We start from the raw sequence: 27,451 nt of genomic DNA, 5'->3' as shown, positions 1-27,451 counted from the left end.
CCTAAAATTTGGGAGAATGTTTAGACTTAGTAAAAATGGAGAATAGGACACTAATAATACAGAATTAGTTTTCTGGTAGGCTTGCAAACTAGCCCTGATAGCAGCCCCCAAGAAGGAATCCCGCAAATAAGTTGAATCATAGCAGCACTGACGGAATGGCTGTGTCGCTTTCACTGAAGTTTACTTCAAGAGTAACAGAAGCCCTTCTAGTTTTGTATTAAGGCTATGATTACAAAAACTATCATTGCTTCACTTATTTTTAGACACATTTCATGGGTAGTCCTAAGAAGAATTTCTGTGTCAAAGGTGAGAATAACATCCGTGGGTCTTCTAATCCCTAGCAGTCCGCTCAAGACCAAAGTGACTGCCAAAGGTGCTGACCCTTGTGCAAAAGGGATAATATGTAAGGGAAAATAAAAGGCAGGGCAGAGTTAAATATTCAGGGCCCAGATCACTTGCAGCAGATATGGAATTTCCAGGAAGCATTCACTGAATTTCCAAATACTGAAAATCTTTTATTCAGAGTAGAAATTTCTCTTGTGGTACTCTAAAAAGCATTTTAAGAATGTGAAATCACAGCCAAGGATGGAAACTCATGCTACAGTTGCATTGTTGTAAATCATTTGTTCGTTTGTTACACATAAACAAAGAAACATTAAATTATGGTAGTAATTATAAAAATATGCAATTTTATCCTTCTCCACTTGTTATAGGCTCTAATTTATTCATATCTAGCATTCTGATGGTTGAGTGTACTCTTAGGACCATCTGGATGATGACTGTCTGGTTTCTGATTTTTGTTTACCTAGAATGAGAGTAATAAGTATTATTCATTTAACAACATTAATAAATGTCACCACTATAAATCCTGCTGATCGATATGGAGACCCTCTCATACTTAGATACATACCTGAGGAGACAAGGAAGGTAGAAAAAGAAAAAGAAAAGAAAAGCTTGAAAGAATGGACACTGGTAATCTGCTACTATGGCAGCTCTGTCATCTTACTCAAAACTGACTTGAACGTTATTTCATATTTTCACCAATACCCGATGAATCCACTTGCACAGTATTCAGAAGTCAGAAGGGACAAGCTTATTTGAAAAACTGTTAAATAAACAAGACAGCGCAGGTGGGGAAGTGAAGGGCATGGTGGAGTGGTTCTGGTCCCCACCACTCACAAGGCTGACCTAGAAAAGCGTGATCATGCTCTTCATGGTCTACAGAATCACGCAATCTGGTCTGATCATCCTATACCTGCCCGCTATTATTGCTGTCCTCTCCTGGACTTCAGGCCACTCCTCCACACTCCCTGCCCACACAGCGTTCTTGGGCCTACGGGATGGTGCAGCCCACATCCTAGTCTCACCATTTCTTCTCTCCTTCAGTGCCAGTGATCTTTACCACATTTTACTTGAGCCATCCCTCCTTTTGGACACGTGCTGGATATTGTTGTCATCCAGAAACATTTTGCCTCTGAAATCTCAAATTTCAAAATTCCACTCTCATAACAAAAACTCCTACCTTTACAGCCTGCACTGGATAAAATAAGGCCACGGCAGCAACTCCCATCAGGAGGTGAAATCTATTTCCCTTCCTCTTGAATTAATGCTAAGCTCTGACTGCTTCGCCCAAAAGAATGTGGTGGAGGTGATGCTGTGTGAGGTCTAGAGTCTAGGTCTCCAGTGGCCCTGCAGTTCTACCTTCTTGCTGTTGGAATGCTGCCACAAGACCGCCATGTGAGGAAAGTGGCCTAGCCCAGCAGGGGATGAGAATTCGCATTGAAAACCACTGAGGCAGCCCTGCCAATGGCTGCCACCAAGTGCTGGATAATGCAAAGCCATCTTGGACCTTCCAGCTCAGCCAATGTAGTTTATGAATGAGCCCAGGTGAAACCAGCAGCGGAATCACCAGCCAACCCTCAGAATCATGAGAAATCATAAATCATTACTGTTTTAAGCCACCAAGTTTTGGGTTTATGAACCAATGGTCAACAGAAACATACCCATTAAACCTTAGGCAAATCTCCAGTACCTTCACACCTCTATTTATTTTTAAATGTCAGATGATAGGTCCCTTTGGAATGGATGATCTTTTCCACCTAGGGATGATGGGTCATGCCAATTTTTCTCTTTACGGTCGCCCTCAATTTCTTGCATTGCATATGTGGTATGCAGAATAATGGCCTCCCTGAATATGTCCACGGAATCCACGGAACTTGTGAATATGTTCCATTGCATGGCATGAGGGAATAGGGTTGCAGATGGAATTAAGGTTGCTAGTCAGCTGACCTTAATATAAGCAGATTATCCTGGACTATCTATGTGGGTGCAACACAATCACAATGGTCCTTTAAATGTGGAAGAGGTAGGCAGGAAATCAGAGTCAGAGAGAAATACGAAGATGCTATGCTGCTGGCTTTGAAGATGCAGGAGGGGGCTGCAAGCCAGGTAATGTATGTGACCCATAGAAGCTAGAAAAGGTAAGGCAACAGATTCTCCCCTAAGGCCCCCAAAGTAACACAGCCTGCCAACACTTCAAGCTCAGTGAGACCCATGTCAGACCTTTGATTTTCAGAATTACAAGAAAATAAACTTTGTTTTATGCTACTAAGTTTTGATAGTTTGTTACAGCAGCAATAAGAAATTAATGTAGCACACTTTAGCCACACAAAATGGCTTTCTCAAATTCTAAATGTTGTTTGTTACCTTCATATACACTTTTCCTTCTTGCCGACTCTCCTCCATTCCTTGTCTGCCTGGCAAATTCTATTCATTCTTTAAAACCTTATTCAGATATCCTACTGTGGTAGCTCTGTCACAAAAGCCTTCCTAACTACCCTCTAAAAAGCTTTTCTAACTACCCCCTTAGTCAGCTTCAGCTGCCATAACAAAATACCATAGACTAGGTGGCTTAGCCAACAGAAATTCATTTCTCACAGTTCTGGAGGCTGGAAGTCTGACAGCAGGGTGCTGGTGTGGCTAGGTTCTGGTGAGGGCTCTCTTCCTGTCTTGTACATAGTTGTCTTCTTGTGGTGTCCTCACATGACAGGCAGAGACACAAAGCTCTGGTGTCTCTTCCTCTTCCTAAAAGGGCACTAGTCTCATCATGGGGCTCCACACTCATGGCTTTATCCAAACCTAATTACCTCTCCACCAGCCCACCTCTTAATACAATCACATTGGGGGTTAGGGCTTCAACATATGAATTGGGGGAGGAGGCAGACATTCACCCTGTAGCACTATCTCAGTGCCTATACACACACCACTCCTTCTTGCCAACCCTCCTCCATTCCTTGTCCGTCTTGCAAATTCTAGTCATTCCTTAAAACCTTACTCAGACATCACCTCCCCTGGAAAGTTTTCCTAACTAACCCTCCACCTCATAAACTAATTTACTTTTTTCTCTGTATCAATAAAGAGTTCTAGGAGAAGCAATTACAAACAAAAACAAATGTACACGCATCCATACACACATTTTTTCCTATATTAACAAATCATGGAATTGTAGCTTGTGAATTTGTGTGCATGTGTGTGTGGTTATACCTTCAAAGTGCCCATTTCATACGCTGAACGAATCATCAAGTGTTTGTGGAGTATAACTATTTGCTACAGTGCTGGGAATATATGCTTGTACAACATCCCTTTTATGCAAAGCCTTTCTTGACTACCCATCTGGTCGAAAGGTCCCCTAATTTAATGGTGACTCTCTCTGAGGGCCACCCATCAGAAAAATAGGGACAGAGCCAAATGTGACCTTAGTTAGCCTGGTCTCCTCTTCAAATCATTTCCCTTCCTTTGGTGGTACCCCAACCCAACCTTCAGTCTTTGCCTTGATGACCTTCATGGTGTTCTGTCCCTCTCTTATGAAAGAGACTCCCAGGAAGTTCTGCGCATGCCCACTCCCTCACTCACAAGACACCTAGAAGACCTCTAGAGTTCTGCCCCCATAACTCGATAACTCAGGGCACTGTGGCTGATGTACTTGTTTGCTCAGACAGGCGCACTGCAGTGTAGGGCCACTAATTGATTTCAGGCAAGCGTGCAAGACTCCTCTAACATTAGAAATTCAGAAATTGAGATGAGTGGGTAGGAAGAGAGTTATCATTTGTCTAAGAAACCCCACTAGGGGTCTCCTAATTGCTGTGAATCATCCCGCCATTGGAATATGCTGCATTTTATCACTTACACTATGTCTCTTGTTATATTTGCTATTTCTTTTCTTTTCTTTTCTTTTTTGAGATGGAGTTTCACTCTGTTGCCAGGCTGGAGTGCAATAGCGCAATCTTGGCTCACCACAAACCTCCGCCTCCTGGGTTCAAGCAATTCTCCTGCCTCAGCCTCCCGAATAGCTGGGATTATAGGCATCTGCCACCAGGTCTGGCTACTTTTTTATTTTTAGTAGAGACGGGGTTTCTCCATGTTGGTCAGGCTGGTCTTGAACTCCCGACCTCAGGTGATTCACCCACCTCAGCCTCCCAAAGTGCTGGGATTACAGGCGTGAGCCAACATGCCTGGCCCTATATTTGCTATTTCTATCAAGGCATGGTGAGCAGTCTGCTTAAAGACAAAAATTGAAGGCCCATGGTGGGACCTTTGTACTCTTATCTCCATTTAGCTGTTCACAGACAGTCTGAATGATGCTATTGCATGGACACTACATTTTCTTATTCCTCCCAAAAGCATATAATCTGAACTTTAAGAAGTAATTTAGCTCAGCCATTAAAAAGTACTAGTGCAACAAATTTTAGTGTATTCGAAGAGTTAGCCCTGAAATAAAAAACTGAGAATGTTATATTATTGACAGGAACAAAAGGAAAATGTTAAGAGTTGCATAATAACTATAGCCAACAGCCAAGTTTCGACTGTGCAGTTTTCATTATTCTGAGCTTTTAATCAGCAGTTGTAGGTAGGTGGGAGCTGTTTCATACATAAAATAAACATCTCAGCTGGCATAAAGAATGGACCCAGAGCCGAGAAAGAGATGCAAGGGCTGGGCTGGACTTTCCTGAATCAAAACTTCACAGAATTATATCTCCAGGATAACATTGCCTTCCACCATTTAAATAAACAGAATTCATTGTTGTAATCAACATTATTTTTTCAATGGACTGTTTTGATTAAAAAAGAAAAGAGTAAGTAACAGAAAGGATGCTGCATAGAAGTCTATGGATGCAAATACTACAGAACCACCTGCTGATATGAAAGAAGCACTTTTTACTACATCTGCTTATGATTCTCACCAGGGCTCTATGACAGTGGAGACCCACAGAAGATCGTGCTCTCTATGCTTTTAAAACTCAAGGTCAGTGGGGGAGATGAACCAAGATTAGAAACCAACCTTCTTTTCTACCTTATGTGCTGTTCTTAATAAACATTGCCCTCATTGAAAAAATAAAGAAAACATTTATTTCTTGAAAAAATAAACCAAAAATTTAAAAGATGCATGAAAATTCCAGGGCAGATTTCAAAACCACCATAAGTGAACTGTGTGCTGGGTTCAGACATATGGGTCTACTTTCTTCTACAAATATGCCAGGGAACCTCTCCTTTGACAATTTGCCTACGTCATTACTTCTGCTCAAGGGCCGTTTCCTCATGCCCTTAACTCACCTGCTGAAATTGTTCTCCACCTGTGGGACTAAGGCAGTCTTAATTAAAAAATTATATGCTAAGCACTGAATGAGTGCCAGGCCTATAGGTGTACAGCGAAAAGCAAGCCAGGGGTGGTTCACAGTCCAGTGGAAAGAAACAAACAGGTAGACAAATACATCATCACAAATTTGAGGGGATCCTTGAAAAAAACCAAAGGATGTCGAGAAAAAATAATGGATGGGAAGCCTGAATGGCAGACGGGGTGACCTCTCTGAAGAGGCCTCATTCCTGCCATTTGGAGAATGAGAAGGGCCCAGTCAAGAGACGGGAGAGGAAACAGGCCTGGAGAGCCCGAGGGAGAGGAAGTGGGGAAGCGGGAAGGCTAGAAAGGTAGGTGGGGATAGATCATACTCAGCCTTTCAGGCCATAGTCAGGAGTTTGGATCTTATTCTAAATGCAGTGAGAAGCCACTGCAGTGTTTAAGCAGAAGTGTGGTAGGTTCTGATTTGCTTTTTTTTTTTTTAAAGTTTTGTTTCATTTTGTTTTGAGTCAAGGCTTGCTGTGTCACCCAGGCTAGAGTGAAGTGGCACAATCTCGGCTCACTGCAACCCCTACCTCCACCGGGCTGAGGCCATCCTCTCACCTCAGCCTCTGGAGTAGCTGGGACTACAGGCATGTGCCACCACGCCCGGCTAATTTTTTGTATTTTTGGTAGAGATGGGGGTCTCACTATGCTATCCAGGGTGGTCTTGAACTCTTGATCTCAAGTGATGCTCCCACCTTGGCCTCCCAAAGTGCTGGGATTACAGGCCTGATTTGCTTTTTTTTTTGTTTTTTTATGAGACGGTGTCTCACTTTGTTGCCCAAGCTGAAGTGCAATCACGTGATAGCTCACTGCAACCTCTGCCTCCTGGGTTCAAGTGATTCTCTGCCTCAGCCTCCTGAGTAGCTGGGATTACTGGCACCCACCATCATGCCTGGCTAATTTTTATATTTTTGTAGAGATGGAGTTTCACCATGTTGGCCATGCTGGTCTTGAACTCTTGATCTCAGGTGATCCTCCTTCTTTGGCCTCCCAAAGTGCTGGGATTACCAGCATGAGCCACCATGCCTGATCCTGATTTGCTTTTTAAAGGAATCCCCAATATCACTGAGACTGCTGTATGTACAAAGAACATGTCATGAGGGCAGGGGTGCAATGGCAGAGGAATGGTGAGGAAACCCTAAGTTCTCCAGGAGAGAAAGGATGGTGCCTCTGACAGGGCAGAATCAGCAGAGATGCAGCCAAGTACAGATTCAAGTCACATTTTGGAAGAAGACACACTGCAAACATCCTTCCTTTGCACTGTGTCTAAGGGGGTTTATCAAATTCTGATTTGTAATACTGATTATTATGTTTATATGCATTCCACTTCCACCCCACTGAGATTATAAATTTTTGGCAACAGAAATTGTTATTCATCTTTAAATCCTCAAATCTTGTCACAGTGCCTGGCCTATAGGCAGCTTTCAATAAACGTTTGTTGAATTGAATATAAAAATACAGCCACTCGACCTTTCTTAGAAAACCTTCCACCTGGGGCTGGCAGAGAACTTGCATGCAGCTATCTCTGGTGACTGATCATTAAGCCCTGTGGCCTCGAAAGCAGCAGCATGTGGCTAAGCCTGCAGTTGGTGAGAGGAACACCTTGAGGGACATCTGTGTGGCCCATCACTAGAGCAGTGTTTGACAGATGGCATTGCACCAACCATTGCTCCCTAACAGGAAGTGCATCAGTAACCATGGGAACCACCAGAGACCAAGGACCACACCCTTTCACCAAATGGGAAGGTGGTGGTGGGGAGGAGAGCCCCAGTATGTGCAGGCAGGAGGGGCTTAGGATTGGATTGGATTTAGAAAAACAAACGAGTGCTTGTTTATTTTGTTCTAGTTTCTAGAACCGATTTATAAATCTTAATAATATTTATATATAAGGGTCTCATAAAGTTCTCATCCACTTTTAGACTTAAACATCCTAATTCAAGGGATTCTCAGCGCTTTTTGGTGAGTCACTACTTGGCTAGAAAAGAAAGGAAAAAGGGAGGCACATGTACCCATTACACATGGATAATGATTTATAACTAATATGAAAGGGGGTCTTGAATAAACGAGTTCACTCTATGCCCAAAAGAGCCACATCACAAAATGCAATTAGCTGCACTTCAAGGCAAGATGGCAATGAAGGCACTGATGCCTTGAACCCTCCTCTACCATCATCTCTCTGCAAGTAGCCTTAGTCTGCATGGAACCTCTACAACAGTACCAGAAACTAAGCGTGAAAAGTAACCACACACCAGAAACTGGAAGGATTTCTGCCAAATTCACTTCCATGGAGCCAAGTGATAACACCACTGATGACCAGCAGACTGCCGTGTCCACAGGGAAAAGAATTGGCCCAGGAAGTAGGCAGACATTCTTCACCACAGATGCCCACAATCTGGAGTAATGAGAGCCACACTGACTTGGGACAAGGGTGAAGAAAGAAGGGATGAGGAAGAAGGTTTTCCAGTGGCTCCAGTAGGAAACCAGCCTGCTGCTATCAGCATGGAGTAATCTTGCTGACCATCCCTTGCTGAGGATGGACCAGGTAGAGAGAACAAAGTATGGAAAAAGATTCTCTCTGTTCTGCTTTTGCTTCCTCCAGCCCACTCAACCAGACCCTTTCAGTTTTGACCCTATGATAGAACTGATTGATCTTGTGGGGTTAATGCAAGAGGGATTCAGGTGAGGGGGTGCTGCCTCTTAAGACTGAACATTAGTATAACTTCCATGGTCACATTCCTCACTGTTGTCCTTAATTCACTCTCAAAGGTTCTCTCAACTCACATTATATTGAGTAGCTTTGCTTGTCTGCTCTGGAACTGGGTGACTTCCTGGGATGCTATCATAGAGCCCTACCTTGATCTTTCACAGAGCCTATGGTTATCCAAGCATTTGGAATATACTTCAGTCCTTGGCCTTTGTGAATCCTTTTGTGTATGGATAGTGTAAACAGAGACCATTCAACATATGACCTATTAAAAACCTTGAAGCATAGACATGTAGAAGCAATTACCTAAATGCACAGAAGAAAGGTGTTCCACTTACATAAACATGCTATATAAAACAGCAGAAGAAAAACTTCAAACATCTGATTCATGTACTTAACCATGTAAAAGAAGATAATGTACATTTATAAACTAATAGCAGATGAAATTATAAGTAGTTAATGGGACAAGATAAAGAAAGACCACGTACAAATGAAATACAAGGTCACCAAATTGAAAGCCGTGCTGGCAACAGTACATAGTAGACTTGAAAATGTTGTAAAATTAATTAGTGAGGTACAGGTCAAGCATAAGAAGTTCTCTCTAAATACAGAAGCAAAGACAATTTTTCTTCATCTTTACTCACGATTGACAAATAAAGAGACTGACTGTCAAAATGCAATCTCTTGAACAGTATGCGATATGGTTTGGTTGTGTCTCCATCCAAATCTCATCCTGAATTGTAGCTCCCCTAATTCCCATGTGTTGTGGGAGGGACCCAGTGGGAAATAATTGAATCATGGGGGTGGTTTACCCCATACTGTTCTCGGGATAGTGACTAAGTCTCACAAGATCAAGATCTGATGTTTTTGTAAAGAGTTTCTGCTTTCACTTGGATTTCATTTTTTTGCTTGTCTGCCTTTCACCTTCCACCATGATTGTGAGGCCTCCTCAGCTACATGGAACATGAGTCCATTAAACCTCGTTTTCTCTATAAATTACCCAGTCTTGGGTATATCTTTATCAGCCACGTGAAAATGGATTAATATAGTATGTGTTCCTGAGGAACTAAGGCGCAAAGTGTGATTTAATAGAACAAAATGTTCTCACTACAAAAAAGAGGAAGGAGCAGGGAAAAGCAAGGAGGAGAAGAAGGAGGAGAAAAACAATGGAAGACTCCAAATTTACGTTTTTTTTTTTCAGTAAAATGTTTACATATCAATGACAAACAAATTGTATAAGAATCCCATTTTATCTTATCAAAATATCTCCTAAAACTAATGGACACAAACCCTCTCCATAAAGAAATAATGATATGAATGACTATAAATTTCACCAAGACACTATTTGAAGACGATTTTAAAAACACATAACAGAGCCTTAAGGATGGAAAAAGGTATTCCATGCAAATAAAACCCCCCAAAAAAGAGCAGAATTAGTTATATCTATATCAGATAAAATAGATTTCAGGAACAAAACTGTAAAAAGAGACAAAGAAGGTCATTATATAATGACAAAGGGGTCAATTAAGCAAGAGGATATAGCAGTCAACACTGGAGCATCCAGACATATAAGGCAAATATTATTAGAGCTAAAGAGAGAGAGAGAGAGAGACCCTGATATAGTAACAGCCAGGGACTTCAGTATCCCACTTTCAGCATTGGAAAGATCATCTAGACAGAAAATCAAGAAAAAAAAATCAGACAATCTGCACTATAGACCAAATGGACCTAACAGACATCTACAGAACATTTCATCCAACAGTTGCAGAATACATATCCTTCTCCTCAGCACATGAAATATTCCCAAGGATAGACCATATGTTAGGCCACAAAACAAGTCTCAAAAATTAAAAAAAAATTATATCCAGTATCTTTTCTGACCACAATGGAATAAAACTAGAAATCAATAACAAGAGGAACTTTGGAAACTATATGAACACATGGAAATCAAACAATATGCTCTTAGATATAGTTTGGGTATTTTTCCCTGACCCAATCTCATGTTAAATTGTAATCCCCAATGTTGGAGTTGGGGCTTGGTGGGAAGTGTTTAGATTATGGGGGTAGATCACTCATGAATGGCTTGAGCCATCCTCTTGGTGATAAGTGAACTCTTGCTCTCAGTTCACACAAGATCTGGTCATTTAAAAGTGTGTGGCTCCTTCCCTACCCTATGCTCTCTCTCTCTTGCTTTTCCTCTGGCCATGTGACATTCCTGCTCTCCTCTCACCTTCCACCATGATTATAAGCTTCCTGAGGCCTTTCCAGAAGCTGAGGAGATGCCAGCACCATGCTTCATGTAAAGACTGCAAAACCATGAGCCAATTAAATCTCCTTTCTTTATAAATTATTCAGTCTCAGGTATTTCTTTATAGCAATGCAAGAAAAGACTAATATGCTCCTGAATGAACGTTAAGTCATTGAAGAAATTAAAAAGAAACCTTAAAAATTTATTGAAATAAATGAAAATGCAAACACAACATTCCAAAACCTATGGAACACTGCACAAATGGTACTCAGAGGAAAGTTTATTGCAATAAATGCCTGTATCGAAAAAGTAGAAAAACCTCAAATAAACAACCTTATAATATCTCTTGAAGAACTAGAAAAGCAAGAGCAAAGTAAACCCAAAATTAGTAGAAGAAAAGAATTAATAAAAATCAGAGCAGAAATAAATGAAATTGAGATAAAAATAGAAAAAATCAACAAAATGAATTTTTTTGACAAGATAAGTAAAATGGACACATCTTTAGCCTGACTAAGAAAAAAAAGAAGACCCAAATAAATAAAATCACGTATAAAAAAGAGATGTTACAACTGATACTGCTGAAATTCAAAGAATCATTAGAGACCATTATGTATAACTATATGTCAATAAACTGGAAAACCTAGAAGAAATGGACAAATTCCTAGACATATGCAACCTACAAAGATAGAGCCATGAAGAAATACAAAATCGGAATAGACCAATAGCAAGTAACCAGATTGAAGCAGTAATAAAAAGTCTCCCATCAAATAAATGGCCAGGACATGGTTGGGCGTGGTGGCTCACACCTGTAATCCCAGCAATTTGGGGAGCCAAGGTGGGCAGATCACTTGAGATCAGGAGCTCGAGACCAGCCGGACCAACATGGTGAAACCCCGTCCCCCGTCTCTACTAAAAATACAAAAATTAGCCAGGTATGGTGGCACATGTCTGTAATCCCGGCTACATGGGAGGCTGAGGCAGGAGACTCACTTGGACCTGGGAGGCAAGGGTTGCAGTAAGCTGAGATCGCACCACTGCACTCCAGCCAGGGCAACAGAGCAACACTCTGTCCAAAATAAATAAATAAATAAATAATTATGGACAGGACCTGATGGCTTCACTGCTAAACTCTACCAAACACTTAAAGAAGAATTAATAGCAATCCTACTCAAGCTATTCCAAAAAATCAAGAAGGAAGGAATACTTCCAAACTTATTCTATGAGACCAGTGTTATCCTGATACCACAAGCAGAAAGACACAACAAAGAAAGAAAGCTACGGGCCAATATATCTAATACACATAGATGCAAAATTCCTCCATATAATGCTAGCAAATCAAATTCAACAACACACTAAAAAGATTATTCATCATGATCAGGTGAAATTCATCCCAGGGATGTAAGGGTGGTTCAACATATGCAAATCAATAAATGTGACACATCATCTGAACAGAATGAAGGAAAAAAACAATATGATCATTTCAATAGATGCCAAAGCAGCATTCAATAAAATTCAACATCCTTCATGATAAAAATTCCCAAAAACCTGGGTATGGAAGAAACATATCTCAACACAATAAAAGCAATATACAATAGACTGGCAGCTAGTATCATACTGAATTAGGAAAAAGTGAAAGCCTTTTCTCTAAGATCTGGAACAAGACTAGCATGCCCACTTTCACCACTTTTATTCAACATAATACTAGAAATTCTAGTCAGAGTAATTGGACATGAGAAAGAAATAAAGGACATTCAAACTGTAATGGAAGAAGTCAAATTATCCTTGTTTGCAGATGATATCTTATATTTAGGAGACACTAAAGATCCCATAAAAAACTATCACAACTGATAAATAGTAAAGTTTCAGGATATGAAATCCGTGTACTAAAATAAGTAGCATTGCTATATGCCAACAATGAACAATATGAAAAAGAAATCAAGAAAGTAATCCAATTTATCATAGCTAGAAATAAAACAAAATGCCTAGGAATAAACTTAACCAAAGAAGTGAAAGTTATCTACAATGAAAGCTATAAGACATTGAGGACACAAAAAATGGAAAGATACTCCATGTTCATAGATGGGAAGAATCAATATTGTTACAATGCCCATACCACCCAACGCAATCTACAGATTCAACTGACTCAAGTGTTAATCTCCTTTGGCAACACCCTTACAGACACACCCAGGATCAACACTTTGCATCCTTCAATCCAGTCAAGTTGACACTCAGTATTAACCATCACAGCTATCCTAAGCAAAAAGAATAGAGCTGGAGGCATCACATTATCTGACTTTAAATCATACTACAAAGCTATAGTAACCAAAAAAGCATGGGACAGGCATAAAAGCAGACACATTGACCAATGGAAGAGAATAGAGAACCCAGAAGTAAATTCCCACATTTACAGCCAACTTATTTTTGACAAAGGTGCTGAGAACATACATTGGGGAAAAGGCAGTCTCTTCAATAAATGATGCTGGGAAAACTGGATATCCATAAGCAGAAGAATGAAACTAGATGCCTGTCTCATGCTATATACAAAAATTAAATCAAAATAGGTTAAATACTTATATCTAAGACCTCAAACGATGAAACTATTATAAGAAAATATTGAGGAAACACTCCAGGACATTGGGCTGGGCAAAGATTTCCTGAGATCTCACAGCAAAAATGGACAAATGGGATTACATCAAGCACAGAAAAGGAAACGATCAATAAAGTAAAGAGACAATCCACGGAATGGGAGAAAATATTTGCAAATTACCCATCTGACAAGGGATTAATAACAAGAATATACAAGGAGCTCAAACAACTCAACAGAAAAAAAATCCAATTTAAAAATGGCAAAGGAACTGCATAGATATTTCTCAGAAAAGGATGTACAAATAGCCAACACATATATGAAAAAATGCTCAACATCATTCGTCATCAGAGAAATGCAAGTGAAAACTACAATAAGATATAATCTCACCCCAGTTAAAATGGCTTTTATGAAAAAGGCAATAATGATTGCTGGTGAGGATGTACAGAAAGGGGAACCCTTGCAAGCTGTTGGTGAGAATGCAAATTAGCACAGCCATTTTGGAAAACAATATGGATGTTCCTCAAAAAACTAAAAATCAAACCATCTTATATCAGTAATCCCACTGATGGGTACATATCCAAAACAAAAAAAAGAAAATCAGTATATCAAAGCGATATCTGCATTCCCATGTTTATTGCAGCACTACTTACAATAACCAAGATATGGAATAAACCTGTGTCCATCAGCAGATGAATGGATAAGAAATCCTGTTGTTTGAAACAACATGGATGGAACTGGAGGATATTATGTTAAATAAAATAAACCAGGCACAAAAAGACAAATATTTCATGTTCTCACTCATATACAGGAGCTCCAAAAAATTTGAGCTCATGGAGGTAGAGAATATAATAGAATGGTGGTTAGCAGAGGCTGGAAAGGGTAGTGGAAAGGGGGGCAGAAAGGGGATGGTTAGTGGGTAAAAAATACAGTTACATAGAAGGAGTAAGATCTAGTGTTTGGTAGCACAATGGGGCAACTATAGTAAATTAACAATAATTTATTGTATAGTTAAAAATAACTAAGAGTGGAATTGGAATGTTTCTAACACAAAAAAAGGATAAATGCTTGAGGTTATGGAAACCCCAATGTACTAGTCTGTTCTCACATTGCTATAAAGAATTGAGAATGGGTAATTTATAAAGAAAAGAGGTGTAGCTGACTCACAGTTCTACAGGCAGTACAGGAAGCATGGCTTGGGAGGCCTCAGGAAACTTACAGTCATGGTGGAGGGTGAAGGGGAAGCAAGCATGTCTTCACATGGTAGCAGGAGAGAGAGAGCAAAGGGGTAAGTACTACACACTTTTAAACAACCAGATCTCCTGAGAACTCCAATATGAGAATAGCAAGGGGGAAGTTTGCCCCCATGATTCAATCACCTCCCACCAGGCCCCTCCTTCAACATGTGGGGATTACAATTGGATATGAGATTTGGGCGGGGACACAGAACTAAACCATATCACCCAATTACCATGATTTGATTATTACACATTTTATGTTTGTAGCAAAATATCACATATACCCCATAAATATGTACAACTAACATGCATCCATAATAATTGAAAATGAAAAATTAAAAAAACAGATTCTTGAAAGAAAAAGGATATAATAATACATTTCTGACTTGGGCCAAATGGATATTTATATGAAAGCAACATAAAGTTGTTCTTAGATATCAAAGACTCAGGTCAAAAACACAAGTTCCCTTAAGGAAACTGCTCAAAGATACTAGCCAAAACACCTAGAGACAATTGAAAATTAAATACTAAAAACAAACAAACAAAATGCATCCAGGCTTTAAAGAACTAGGGAAACTAAAGCCAATAAAAATGTAAGATCATCCTACATAGTTAGTTTGAATTTAGTTACAAAATGGTATAAAAAAATTATCTGCCAGAGATAATCTAGAAGGTTACAAAAGGCCAATTCATAGTAGAAGTAACATGAACCTTCATAGAACAAAAAGCATATAATAAAATGAAGAAAACTTTTTAAGTATAAGGAGAAATTCACAACAATAACAAATATATGGGACAAAAAATCAGAATAAACCAATGTCAGATTAAGAAAGTGAAAATAAACAACATATGGAGGGTCTGAATAACAAATACTAAGGCTAAATTAATAAATAACCCACATTTTTTAAACCTATAAAAAGACAGCTTTCTTTCAAGTGTTCTTGGCACATTTAAAAAGCTGACCACATACTGGGCCATAAGGCCCCAAATCCCCCAAAGTGTAAATTGTTGTCAACCAAATTCTCTGGCCGCAAAGAGGTAAATGAAACAATTGAAAGAAAAAGCTCTATAACATGAACAAAAAATCTCAACCCTTGGAAATTTAAAAAATACTTTCTAATATATCCATCTAAGATAATAATTTTATAAATGTGAAATGTTTTAAAAGCAAATATATTTACCACATCTTTAAGAAAAAAATGAAAACAACCTATGAGAAGTGAGGGAATGATTAAGATACTTGCTAAGTGATTTTAGGCAAATTAATCTGTCGGAGCCTCTATTTTCTTATCTGTGAACTGGGGATAATTATCTCCTTCCACGGGTTGTTGTGAAGATTATATTAGATAATGCTTGTGAAATATTTCAATCTCTGTGCTTGGTATCAAGAGAACATCAGTAAGTCTTATCTATTAAGATTGTCATAGAAGTTATGCTTATGATGAGTTTGCAATAATCCAGAGAAATGCTGATATTATTGAGGGGAAAGTGTGGAATAGTAATGTGAAATACATTCGACTGAAACAACAGTAAATAAGTATGTGTAACCCAAATAAAATTGGGCCTCATGCATTCACATGAAGCCCTGTCTTAGCACAGTGACATAGCAGAAAGAAACACAAACTGATTCTTAGAAAGCTGTGAACCATGTAGCTGCTTATGAATAGAGAGGCGTGGCTTACCTCACCTATTATGCATCTTACAGTGAACCTCCTAAAAAAGTCTCTTTGAAATGTTTCCCTCTGGAGTCTCAACTTTCATGGGAACTTCTCAAATCTGTCTTTCTGCCTCTCAGGACCTGGGATCTCTTCCCTTCAGGTTCTTCTTCATCCCTTCTTACAGGGCTAGCCATCATTCTCTGCTTGTCTTATTTGCATTCCCATCCATTATACCCTCCGACAAATAAATGAATCTTTCTTGGGACCTACCCTTTTTTAAGGGGGTTGGGTTGGTTTTAATATGTGACTATTTAACGTTTAATAACTGTATCTCTGTCATGTAACAGGAAGCAACATTGACGTCTTCCCTCTGCAACAACAATACATGAGAAACAAAACAAACTGGAAGGAAATACGCTAGAAAACAACAGTAATTGTTGCTGGACAATGAGGCTATAACTTGTTCCTGCCATTTTCTACTTTTCTTTTGATTCCAAATTTTCTACAATGCACGTCTTACTTTTTTAAAAAAAGTGAGATAAAATCCACATGCTACACAACTCATTCTTTTAAAGTATACAATTCAGTGGTGTTTATGATATTCACAGGGTTGTGCAACCATTCCTGCGATCTAATTCCAGAATATTTCCATTATCCCCCAAAGAAACCTTGTACCCACTAGCAGTCATTCTTTATTCCCGTTCTCCCCAGCTCTGGCAACCACGAATCTACTTTCTGTCTCTACAGATTTTCCTATTCTGGACACTTCATATAAATGGAATCATGCAATATGTGGCCTATTGTGTCTGTCTTCTTTCACTTAGCATAGTATTTTCAATTTTCATCCATATTGTAGCACCTTTCACTACTCCATTACTTTTTATGGCTGAATAATATTCTTAGACATATTACTTCTATAATGAGAAAGATGTTTTAGCTTTTTAAAAAACTAATGGGTATATTAAGTATAACCCTTGATTGTCACTTCTACTAAGAGTACACTTATACAACCCAATAATAATACATGATTTTTGATAACACATAAATTGTTTTTTCAAAACTATATGTATATATAAAGCATAGAGAGCCTGCTAAACCTGTTTCTTTCTCTGACTCAAGCTCTCACATAAAAAAACCCCCACAGGAATCAAAATGATGTTTTTCTGAGTATCAGACACAGAAATTGAACCATATAAAAAGACAGCTGTGGATATTCAGGACAAACACATACAATTCTATCTCAAACAGAAGATGAAAAATTCTTGGCTTTGAAATCTTGAACATTCAAAAGGAATACTTATGGTAACTGAAATGAGCAATTTTAAAAAACTGGAAACAGGGCACATGAAATATTCTGTGGCAATCAATTGTAGTTAAAGATATTCTAAGCTTAAATCAATATAGCATAATTCAGTTTTACATTCATTAAGAAGAAAGTAGTTCCAGATTTGTTGGTATGCATGCCATGTATGTATTTGTGTACCTGGAAATCACAAACACATAAATATTGATGTACACTCAGTGCCCAAATTTAACGTTGTAATCTTTACTTAGGCAGACTTCTACACATTTTCAGTGACAAGGGAGACACCTTGATGTAAGCTAACAGTAGCTAGCTCATATAAAGTAATGGTTCAGGCAAACATAGAATTCTGTAAATGAAGGACTTACCCTGGACATAAAACGTGAGGTGTTTCAAACACACTGAGGGTGGAGTGGGGTGGTGACCAGAAGTAGGGCACTGGTGGTGTACTGGTTCTTGATCTAGGTGCCAGTTACACAGGTATGTTCAGTTTGCAAAAAGTCATCAAGCTGTACATTTGTGATCTGCATACATTTCTCTATGTGTTATACTTCAATACTTTCTTAAAGTAAAAAAAAAAAAAAAAAAAGACAGAAAGAAACAAGAAACTCTACACATGGATTTTGGAGGCCCTATCATCCTCATGGGGGTGGGGCTCAGCTAAGGGCTGGATCGGGAAGCTTTGTCAAGAATTAATAATCAAAATATTGGTCAAATCTTTAGAGATGGCAAAGATGTTCATGATAAATCTTTAAAAAAGATTTAAAAATTTACAGAATAACACCACTCCTTAAAAATTATGTGCCTAAATACACACAAAAAGATTGAGATAGAGATATACTAAGAGCTCATTTGAGAAAGCTAATATCAAGGCTGTAGACTATGGGTGTTTAAAAACCCATATTCATGAAGAAAAGTCTCCACTACCTTCTGTAGTTAAGTTACTCATTGAAAGCATTCTCTAAAGATGTTACCAGGTTAGCTTCTGAAGCAGCAGCGTGACCACCTGCTGTGGTCTTCTGATACAATGACAATCAAGCAATTGTATGTAAACATTTATGAGACTATCATATGCTCGTTAGGACTAGGCTATGCTTTGATTCAGGCAAACGAAGAAACTTTTTTCAGGTTTTCACAGCAACGTTAGACCATAAATGCAAACGTGCTGGTGGAAAATTAACCAGACTTCTTAAGATCTCTTACTTTATTTGAAGTTATTGGCTAATAACAACGAATAGTTTCTAGCTAGTATTTTTCAGGGCATGTTCCTATACCTTCCAACTTTAGGTAGAAATTATTACATGAAAGATTGTACAATTTTAAAAAGCAGGATGAAGCACTGTTTGTGGAAGTGGAAAATGATACCAGTCTGTAGTGCGACTAGAAATTTTAAGGCAAAAGACTTTAAAATGTCATAACTCTCATCCAATTTTAAGGTTTTATTCCTGGAAAAATAATAAATGTATAGAAAAAGATTTCATTTAAAGGATGTTCATCGGCTGGGCGTGGTGGCTCACGCCTGTAATCCCAGCACTTTGAGAGGCCGAGGCAGGCAGATCACAAGGTCAGGAGTTTGAGACCAGCCTGGCCAACATAGTGAAACCTCGTCTCTACTAAAAATATAAAAATTAGCTGGGTGTGGTGGCACGTGCCTGTAGTCCAAGCTAGTCGGGAGGCTGAGGCAGGAGGCGGAGGTTGCAGTGAGCTGAGACCACACCATTGCACTCCAGCCTAGGTGAGAGTGAGAATCCATCAAAAAAAAAAAAAAAAAAGAATGTTAATCATCATATCACTATTTGTGGAAACAAAAATAACTTTAGAAGTCCAAACACAGGAGATGGATTAAAGAAAAACTAATATATGCCCATCAAAAATGTGTTATAGGAGTACACTCATTGTTATATTAAGATGATCATGAACAATCTTTAAATTAAAAAAGATTTAAAAATTTACAAAATAACATCACTCCTTAAAAATTATGTGCCTAAATACACACAAAAAGATTGAGATAGAGATATACTAAACTATTAATGCCAACATCTTTTATAGGATAGGATTATAATTCATTTTAATTTTTTTCATTTTTCTCATCTATATATTTCATCTCTTCTATAGTGAACATGTGTTCTTTGTGACATAAAGAAATTTTACAAAAAAGAGGGCAAGGAGGTAGGAAAACAAGGAAATAAAATATTTTCGTGTGTGAGAAAACATTCTTCCTTCGTTATGTGAAATTAACATCTACTCTTGAACTTCTCTCTGTGTGCCTTAAGAACTTTATGTGAAGTGCGTTTCATATGGTAGGGAACAGCCTTGCTGCTCCTGGAACCTTCTTTTCAATCCTGAGCAGATGTCCCACTCATCAATATATCATCTTGGAGTTCCTGGTTATTCAGCTCCCTTTACTTATATCAAAGGAACTAATACCTCAATAGGCCCAACCACAAAACCTACATAACCCCTCAGCATAGAACAATGCAACAAGGATACACCTGTTGAATGCTAGGTACAGGAACAAGACCATGGGAAAACATTCTCTAATCTTTCCAGATCAAGTCATGAGACTTTGAGAGATTTCAGTAGTCATGACAGAAGAGAGTCCCTGGTCTACTTCAAATAAATAGAGTTTAAAGAATATTAGAATCTGATATAAGGGTTCATTGTTGACTTTTGTTTGATACACACAAAAGGAAACAAGCTCCTTTACTTGAAGCCTCTTTCCAGGAGCCTTAATGATCAGCTGCCAAATTTAGCCTTTGGCTCCAGGTCCACTGTGTCTATTATTCTCCCATGCTTACTGAAGTGAGGCCAAATCTCATCCCTGTTTAGAGAGAACAAATGCAGATACCTTGACGAAACGGAGAGCTGGTGAACGTGTATTGTAAAGAGCCAGGAGAACATACTTTAATGAATGGAAGCACATGGGCTTCATTGCTTATGTTTTAAAAGTACATTCACATGAAAGGATCAATGGCCGTGGGCATGTTATATGAGACATAGAGAGGAGGGGAAGATATAGAGACGGCAGTCAAGATTGGCTGCTCATTAGACTCACTGGGGGATTTGTTTTGTTTTGCATACTGCTATCTGTACAAGAATGTTCTTGGCAGCACTATCCAAAACAGCCAACAACTGGAAACAACCCATCAACAGTAAAATGGATAAAAAATAATACATTGAGGACTATTTATACAATGGAATATTATACACTACTAAAAATGAATGAACTACTGCTACATACATTATGGATGAATCTCACAAACATAATATTGAAGCCAGGCACAAAAGAATACATAGGATATGATTTCATTTATATAAAGTCCAAAAGCAGGCAAAACTAATTTATGGTATTAGAAGTCAAGACAAGGGTTACATTGATTGGGTAGTGGCTGGATAGGGGCATGAGAAGGGCTTCTGGGTGCTGGTAATGTTCTGTTTCTGTATTTAGGTGCTGGTTATGTGAGTGTGTTCAATTTAGGAAAACTTTTTGTTATACACTTGTAATTTTTTTTTTAAATATAAGATATACTTCAATAAAAACGTTTTTAGTTCAGATTCCTGGGCCCTAACATGGATCTACTAAAACTGTAGGCTCTAAGTTCTTTGAGGTATTTCAGTGTGAAGCAAGGTTGGGAACCACTACACCAGATGATCTATATGATCTGTGCAGAAGCCAGCCCCTACTAGCCCACAAGAACTAGTTGTTAAATTTTTAGGAATTTTGCAGGCCCATTAGTGCCAGTATTAAAAATTAAACTATATAAATTTACAGTTAAATAAATTATACTAAAAACAAAGATAATAAGTACTCAAAATGCATCACTTTCTAGTTATTTCTGTTTACTATTAACTATATTTTCAGGCTATTCATGCCAATTTTATCTATATGGTGAAAGTACAATATAATGGTGTGACACTGCATCATCTCTTTCCAACTCTGTGCTCAGCCACATCAGTAGCTTGAAATTGGCCACGGTGGGCGTGTTTACACCACAGAAATCAGCAGCCACTACCAATCAGGGCTTGCTTTATTGTTCTAGATCTAAGAAAATAACAGTGTTAATAATGGAGATTAAACTTTAAAGTGTGCTATATGTGTAGGTGTTAAAATATGAACAGTACATTTGAAAAATATTCTTTCAGTATTAAAATTTATCATCTGGTTCAGCAAGGAAGTGATTCACATCATGGATGAATGAGTAGAGTTCTGACGTATGTCTTTGATGTTTCACTTTTGTCTTACTGATTAACATAAAGGAAAATACCTGAGAGCATTTACATGGGAGCTGCACCCCTTAATCAACTGCAACATAGGTTGGCCTATGAATAGAAGAGTTCTGCAAAAAACAACAAAGGCATTCTGTGAGACCCAACTGGCTATATTGAATTTATAATAACAAGTATTATAGAGTTTATTATTATTTGTAAAGTGTGTACTACATATTCTTTATGTCATTAAAATTTATGTCAATTTGTGTATGCACATACATGCATTTTACTTTTTTCCAGGAGAGCTGGTTGATTTACCAGGTCATCACCGCCTACATCCCTCCTATGTTTAAGATTCCATGACTCTTTTATGATTTAAGAAACAAGTAAATAAAATAAGGTGGTCTGGTTATGGCCTATTAAGCATGAATTTCAGCATAAGATATAGTAACCACTATTCTTTAGAACCTCATGACTCAAAGTGTGGTCCACAGACCAGCAGCACTGGCATCAATGGGGAGCTTGTTAGAAATGCATAATCTCAGGCCCCATCCCAGAATTACTGAATCAGAATCTGCACTTTAACAAGATGCCCATTTTTGTTGTATGCACATGAAAGCTTGAGCACAGCTCTAAAAGCAATTAATTCCTTGGTAAAAATAAAAACTTACATATAATCAATTTGAGATTAGTAGAAGGTTAAGGACAATATAGCAGCGGGTGAGTTCTCAGCACCTAGACCCAGTTCAGCCACTTCATAGCACTGGGAAAGACATATACTTGCTACTTCTAAATTTGAAGAAGGACATCCATCTTGCAATATGCATTTACCAAATGCTAAAAGTGAAATTGCACCACCAGGATAATATAGTCTATTCTAGGCCACTTGGATTATTACTAAAAAAGGAAGAACAGGTACAAGTATTTAAAAAAAAAATCAAAGCCTTAGCTTTCCTCCGCATATGTGATGAATTGGACGTGTTGGCAAGAACTCGGTTCCAAAAGTCCAAAGCAGGGCAGCAAGTGCCACATGACAAAATGTGGCAGCTGGGGAGAGGAGTGCACAAAACACTTCCCAGCGATGTAATTTAGGCCAGGGTAGTTATCAAGTGCTGCAGATGAAATGGGGAAATTGTGGTGTTTATGCTTTTCCTATCAATATATCAGTCAGCAACATGAGACAAAAAGAAAAAACAGGGGCAGCATACCTCAAATACTCAATACTACAGTGAATTGAAATGAAGGTAGGAAAGTCTCACGTTTCAAAATTGAAAGCAAAAATTTTCTACTGGCAATAATATTCTCTGGAAATATTTCTTAGTTATCTGGCTGGAAATAGTGGCTTTGAGATACAAAGTTCCATGTAGAAAACATGTTAGCTACTTAGGAACAGTGTCTGGAAGAAAATGAGAGCCACAAATCTGCAAGAGAAGCTTGGTGTTAGTTTGCAGCAGAAACTAAGGCAATAAAATAATTCAATGCAAGTAAACTTTGGCAACCTCAGAGTGTGAAGAAAACAAGTGTAATGGAGACTGGGCCACTGGAACCCAGAGAGACCACTCGGCCTGTTGTGTTCAAGAAAAAAAGGTTCCTATAACCATTCCTTACAATATCAGAATTCAAATGACTCCAGTAAATTTAGAGACAAAAATGATACAACTGCCTAATATGTTAAAACGCTTTCTTTCGAGATACTCTAGGAAGGCTAAGAAGAGAGCTAACCCTTATTGAGCACCTACTATGTGCTTTACATGCATGAGGATTTTATAACACCCTCATAACCCTCTGAGAGGGGAGGGGATACTGTTCCCATTTTACAGTTGAGGAAAGTAAGGTCATATTTCACCTAAGTTGCATAGTTAATGAAATGCCAGAGTTTGGTCAAAATGAAAAAGCATGGAACAGATCACTTAAGAAAGACAGCTTGGAAGGGTTTATGTAACAAAGACAGCTTAGAAGGGTGTTATGTTTTGAATAAGAGAAAAAGACTATTTTATCTCAGCACCACTGAAGATAAGTGAGGTTTCTCCTAGTACCCACCATACCTTTACACGACTGGAATTCTTTTATCAGCATTTCTGGATGTACCTTGGGTTTCAGATGTATATCATACTTGCTAGTTGTATTTCAGGCTACATTGGAAGATTTAGAAGACTTGGCACTTTTCAGGCAGTGTTATGTAATGGAACTGGGCTCTGGCTTGGACTTGGAAGCCTGGGTTCAGTTCAGACTGTGTCACTTATTAACTATGAGAGTAGTCAAGTTACGTTGTTTCTCTGGGTGCCAGTGTTTTCCATCCACATGAGGTTGGGCTAAGTATCCTTAATAAGGACATTCCTGGCTCCATGATTCAACTCTCTATGACTCAACTGTTTAAGATTGTGACAACTTCCATCAAAATACATTTAAAATGACCTAAGGAGTTAGCCAATTTATCCAGGCAAAAATGTTGTGTAGTTCAAATTTAAATACGAAATTTACAAAGTAGAAACAAACCCAGAAGAATAACTTCTATACTCCAACATCTGCAAGAGTAACCTGGAATGAAATGGTTTAAAGTGTTGTTTTTTGGGGGGGGTTTGTTTAGAGCAAATATATATTCAAGTTCTTAGACAGTGTTGGGTGCAAATCCAAGCTCTGTCTCCTAGTAGTTCTTTAAAATCTCTGAGTTCCATTTCTTGCCTCTGTAAAATTGGAATTGATAATGAATATTAGCTGTAATTTAGTTAACGTGTTTGGCATCTAGTAGGGGCGTAAACGCTAGTTTATTGTTATCACAGCAATCATTAGGGGTTTGGTCTACAGTTGGGTACCAATTCAAAGGAAATTTCTCCACAGAGAGACGGAACCTGAGATCATAGCCTCATTAACGCTGGGAACTTGCCATTAACCTGTGTCTACGCAATAAGTAAACTTAGGTGCAGAGTGGAGACATGTAATTGCTTTCTTCTAGACCTACTGGCATCGCTTTCTCTGTAAAACTTGCTAATTCGTTCTTTAGTGGATAAAGCCTGATCAGAGGCATGCTGATGTATTTGATGACAGAGCTCAAGAAAGTATCTGAAGACAGGAGTGTCCTGGGACATCTGGAAAAAGTGGCAGTCATACTCACACATCCATTATTTTTGGCGTCTTTTTGCCAATTTTCCAATTTCTGTCCTATGGGCACAAGAAACAAAAGGTGCCAGGAAGAGGAGGAAGTGGGTTCTATTTGTTTACAAACTAAAAATAAAAAAATTATGTTGCTAACAAATAACTAATCTGTAAATATCCCATCCACTGGAGTGACTGCCTCTTGACCCTTCCCTCAAAAGCTTTCTCTTTCCTTTTCCTCCTCCCTGCTGCCCACACACTCGCCCATCTCCCATCCTTATCTACACACACTTTTTGGAACTCATTTTTCCCTCCCTCTCCAAGTTTTGTTTTGGTATTGTGATGTTGGTGGGAAGCCTGGCGGAGAAGAGGAACAAAAGAACCACATTCAAATCACCTATGCTCTTTAAACCCTAAAACATGGAGCCAAAGGGAAACGTGAATGGCCTATTTTCTAAAAAGAAGACCAAGAGAAAGTTTTAAACATTTCTCTGTTTTCTTGAGCAAAAAATGGCAGAATTTCAAATGTTTCCAGCCATTTTTAAAGAGGTAAGTCATGCATACTAACCAAAGCCTCATGAAGTTCAAAAGAGAAAACAAATGATTGCTAAATGATTATTATTAGAGATACCATGCTAATTCCTAGATCTCTTTTGTTCATAACATTATATGATTCAAAGTATAATTTTAGTGCTTTATAGATTTATGGTTGCTTTATTGATATTTTTATTATATACCATTATCACAACTAATCATGTTGATGAGGTCTTGGCCTGTAATGGGATCTTCCCAATAATAATAGTGCTGTTATAGAATGTGACCTATTTTGTAATGATCCACTATATAACAACTTTTACAGGTCAGACGTGTTATAGGACAGCTTATAATATCCCTTTAAATGCTTAAAAAATATCTTCACTAATTAAGATTTTAGAGCTATTAGCTTGAGTGGGGGTTATCAGTACATTAAAAAAGATGATATCCTAAGGTTTGCTTTAATAATTTGTTCCCCATTTCATTTTTTAGTACCCCTTTATATAAAATTAGCTAAGAAGGATTAACAACTGTTACAAATTACTCTATAAAAAGAAAGAGGGGAGAAGGGAAGTAGGGGAACAGAAGAGAGAAGGCTGTTAATTCAGACAAAATCTGAAAAAGTCTTGCTTAATATTTGGTTGTTATCAGGACTTTGGTTAGGATTTATATATTATGTATCCAAATCCATCTATGTGGTGCCTTTCAGACAAACTGAGGTTCCAGGAAAAATCCAGTACTTTTAAATGTCATGCCAAATTATGCTTTCTCAAAGATGCTGTGCAGATTCGAACAGCTCACAATCTTAGGTTACCATGCTTGTGAAGCAATAACATCTTTGAGTTTGAGATACTGCAATTTAGCGGTTCTGGATGACTACATCATCTCTCCCTGTTGGGTTGGAATTCTACATTCTGTCCTTTCCCAAACTCTCACCGATTAATCATCTATCCAGACAAAAAAATGTGCTTGGAAATTTTTTTCATGCATATATGGAATTGCAAAGTAATTCCACAGAGTGGAAAATGCTGAACTTCTCATAAATGTACCATTGATCCCCAATTCAGCTTTCTGGCAAGTATAATCTTGATTTATTCTCTATTGTTGCATACCTGAATGTTTAACATCTTGCCTTTTAAATCTTCCATAAAATCTTCAAGGCCAGAGACCCCACAATAAAAACTTTCTTATATCTTTGACAGTGTCATGCCAGAAAGTACACATGAATACTTACAATTTCACCAATTTACTTAAGAGAATAGAATTTATTATTTTGCAACAGCTGGGCCGTTGTTGTTATATGTGCTAGTAATTACCAAGTTATCTTAGACGAGTCACTTAACCTTCTCTGTCTTCAGTTTCCCTACTGGAAAACAATTTTTCAACTAGAGAGTTTAGGTCTTAGAGTAAGACAAAAACTTTTTTAAAAATCCTATTTGTGCCATTTAATAGAAGTAAGAATTGAACATATTATCTAATGTCTCTAAACTTCCAACTCCTCACCTATAGTTTGGGACTCAAGACAGTGGTTTCACCTCCCAGAGATTTTTTTTTTCTTTCTGAAGCAGAATAAGAATATTAATATAAAGAATGCAGCACATTACCTGAACCGTGATTCATGCTCAATAAGTCAATTATTATTATATCAAGTTTCTTCCAGCCCCAGAGTGCTAAGATTAGGATAGAAGTAAACCCTCAATTATCAAGCATCCAGATCCCCAGTATTCTCAACCGTGGGCACCATTCTGATGCTTAAAGTGAAAAATAAAAAGTCGTATGAAGGACAAACTGGTTTGAGGCCCATATTTGTACCATTGTACTCCCAGAGTAAGCAATAATTTTAATAATCATTGAACTTATGACATTCATAACTGAGTCATAAAAAAGTCAAAGACAAAATTTTTAAAAGACAAATGATTAAGAAACCTGTTCTGAAATGCATGCTCAAAATTAGACACAGAATGTTACCAATCTATAGTCATGGGTTTGCACAAAGACACTGACCTGGCTTGCTGGAAGTGAAGAACAGAACACTCTGCTCACAGCTGGACTTACCTACATAAAAGAGAGAAATACTTTATAAATTCTATTGCCTGCCAGGAGTACATGGGGAGCCACTAAAATTTTCAACATATGTTGTTTTCTTTTTTCCCCCGAGAAAGGGAAGAATCTGCTTTACTTTTGCTAAGTGCCAGTGTTAATG

The 27,451-nt window shown here is 38.2% G+C and overlaps 1 protein-coding gene across 20 annotated transcripts in view; it reads right to left on the bottom strand.

Annotated features, from left to right (window-relative positions):
• The window catches only part of RHOBTB1 (Rho related BTB domain containing 1), a 132,563-nt gene that overhangs the window by 45,015 nt on the left and 60,097 nt on the right, over positions 1 to 27,451 (bottom strand). For 11 of the 20 annotated variants that reach the window (XM_054435789.2, XM_054435785.1, XM_054435787.2 and 8 more), the window contains one exon: positions 27,253 to 27,303. The exons of 2 other annotated variants lie outside the window; for them this stretch is intronic. The gene's annotated coding sequence lies outside the window, so the exon portion shown is untranslated. Of the gene's footprint in view, positions 1 to 21,677; positions 21,750 to 26,751; positions 26,808 to 27,252; positions 27,304 to 27,451 lie in introns of all 20 variants that reach the window. 7 more of the 20 variants (XM_054435798.2, XM_054435791.2, XM_054435796.2 and 4 more) reach the window with 3 other exon arrangements.

Source organism: Pongo pygmaeus, chromosome 8, assembly GCF_028885625.2.
Source record: "Pongo pygmaeus isolate AG05252 chromosome 8, NHGRI_mPonPyg2-v2.0_pri, whole genome shotgun sequence".
Taxonomy (NCBI): domain Eukaryota; kingdom Metazoa; phylum Chordata; class Mammalia; order Primates; family Hominidae; genus Pongo; species Pongo pygmaeus.
Note: the sequence above shows the minus strand (reverse complement) of the source record. Positions and strands in the feature narration are given on the sequence as shown.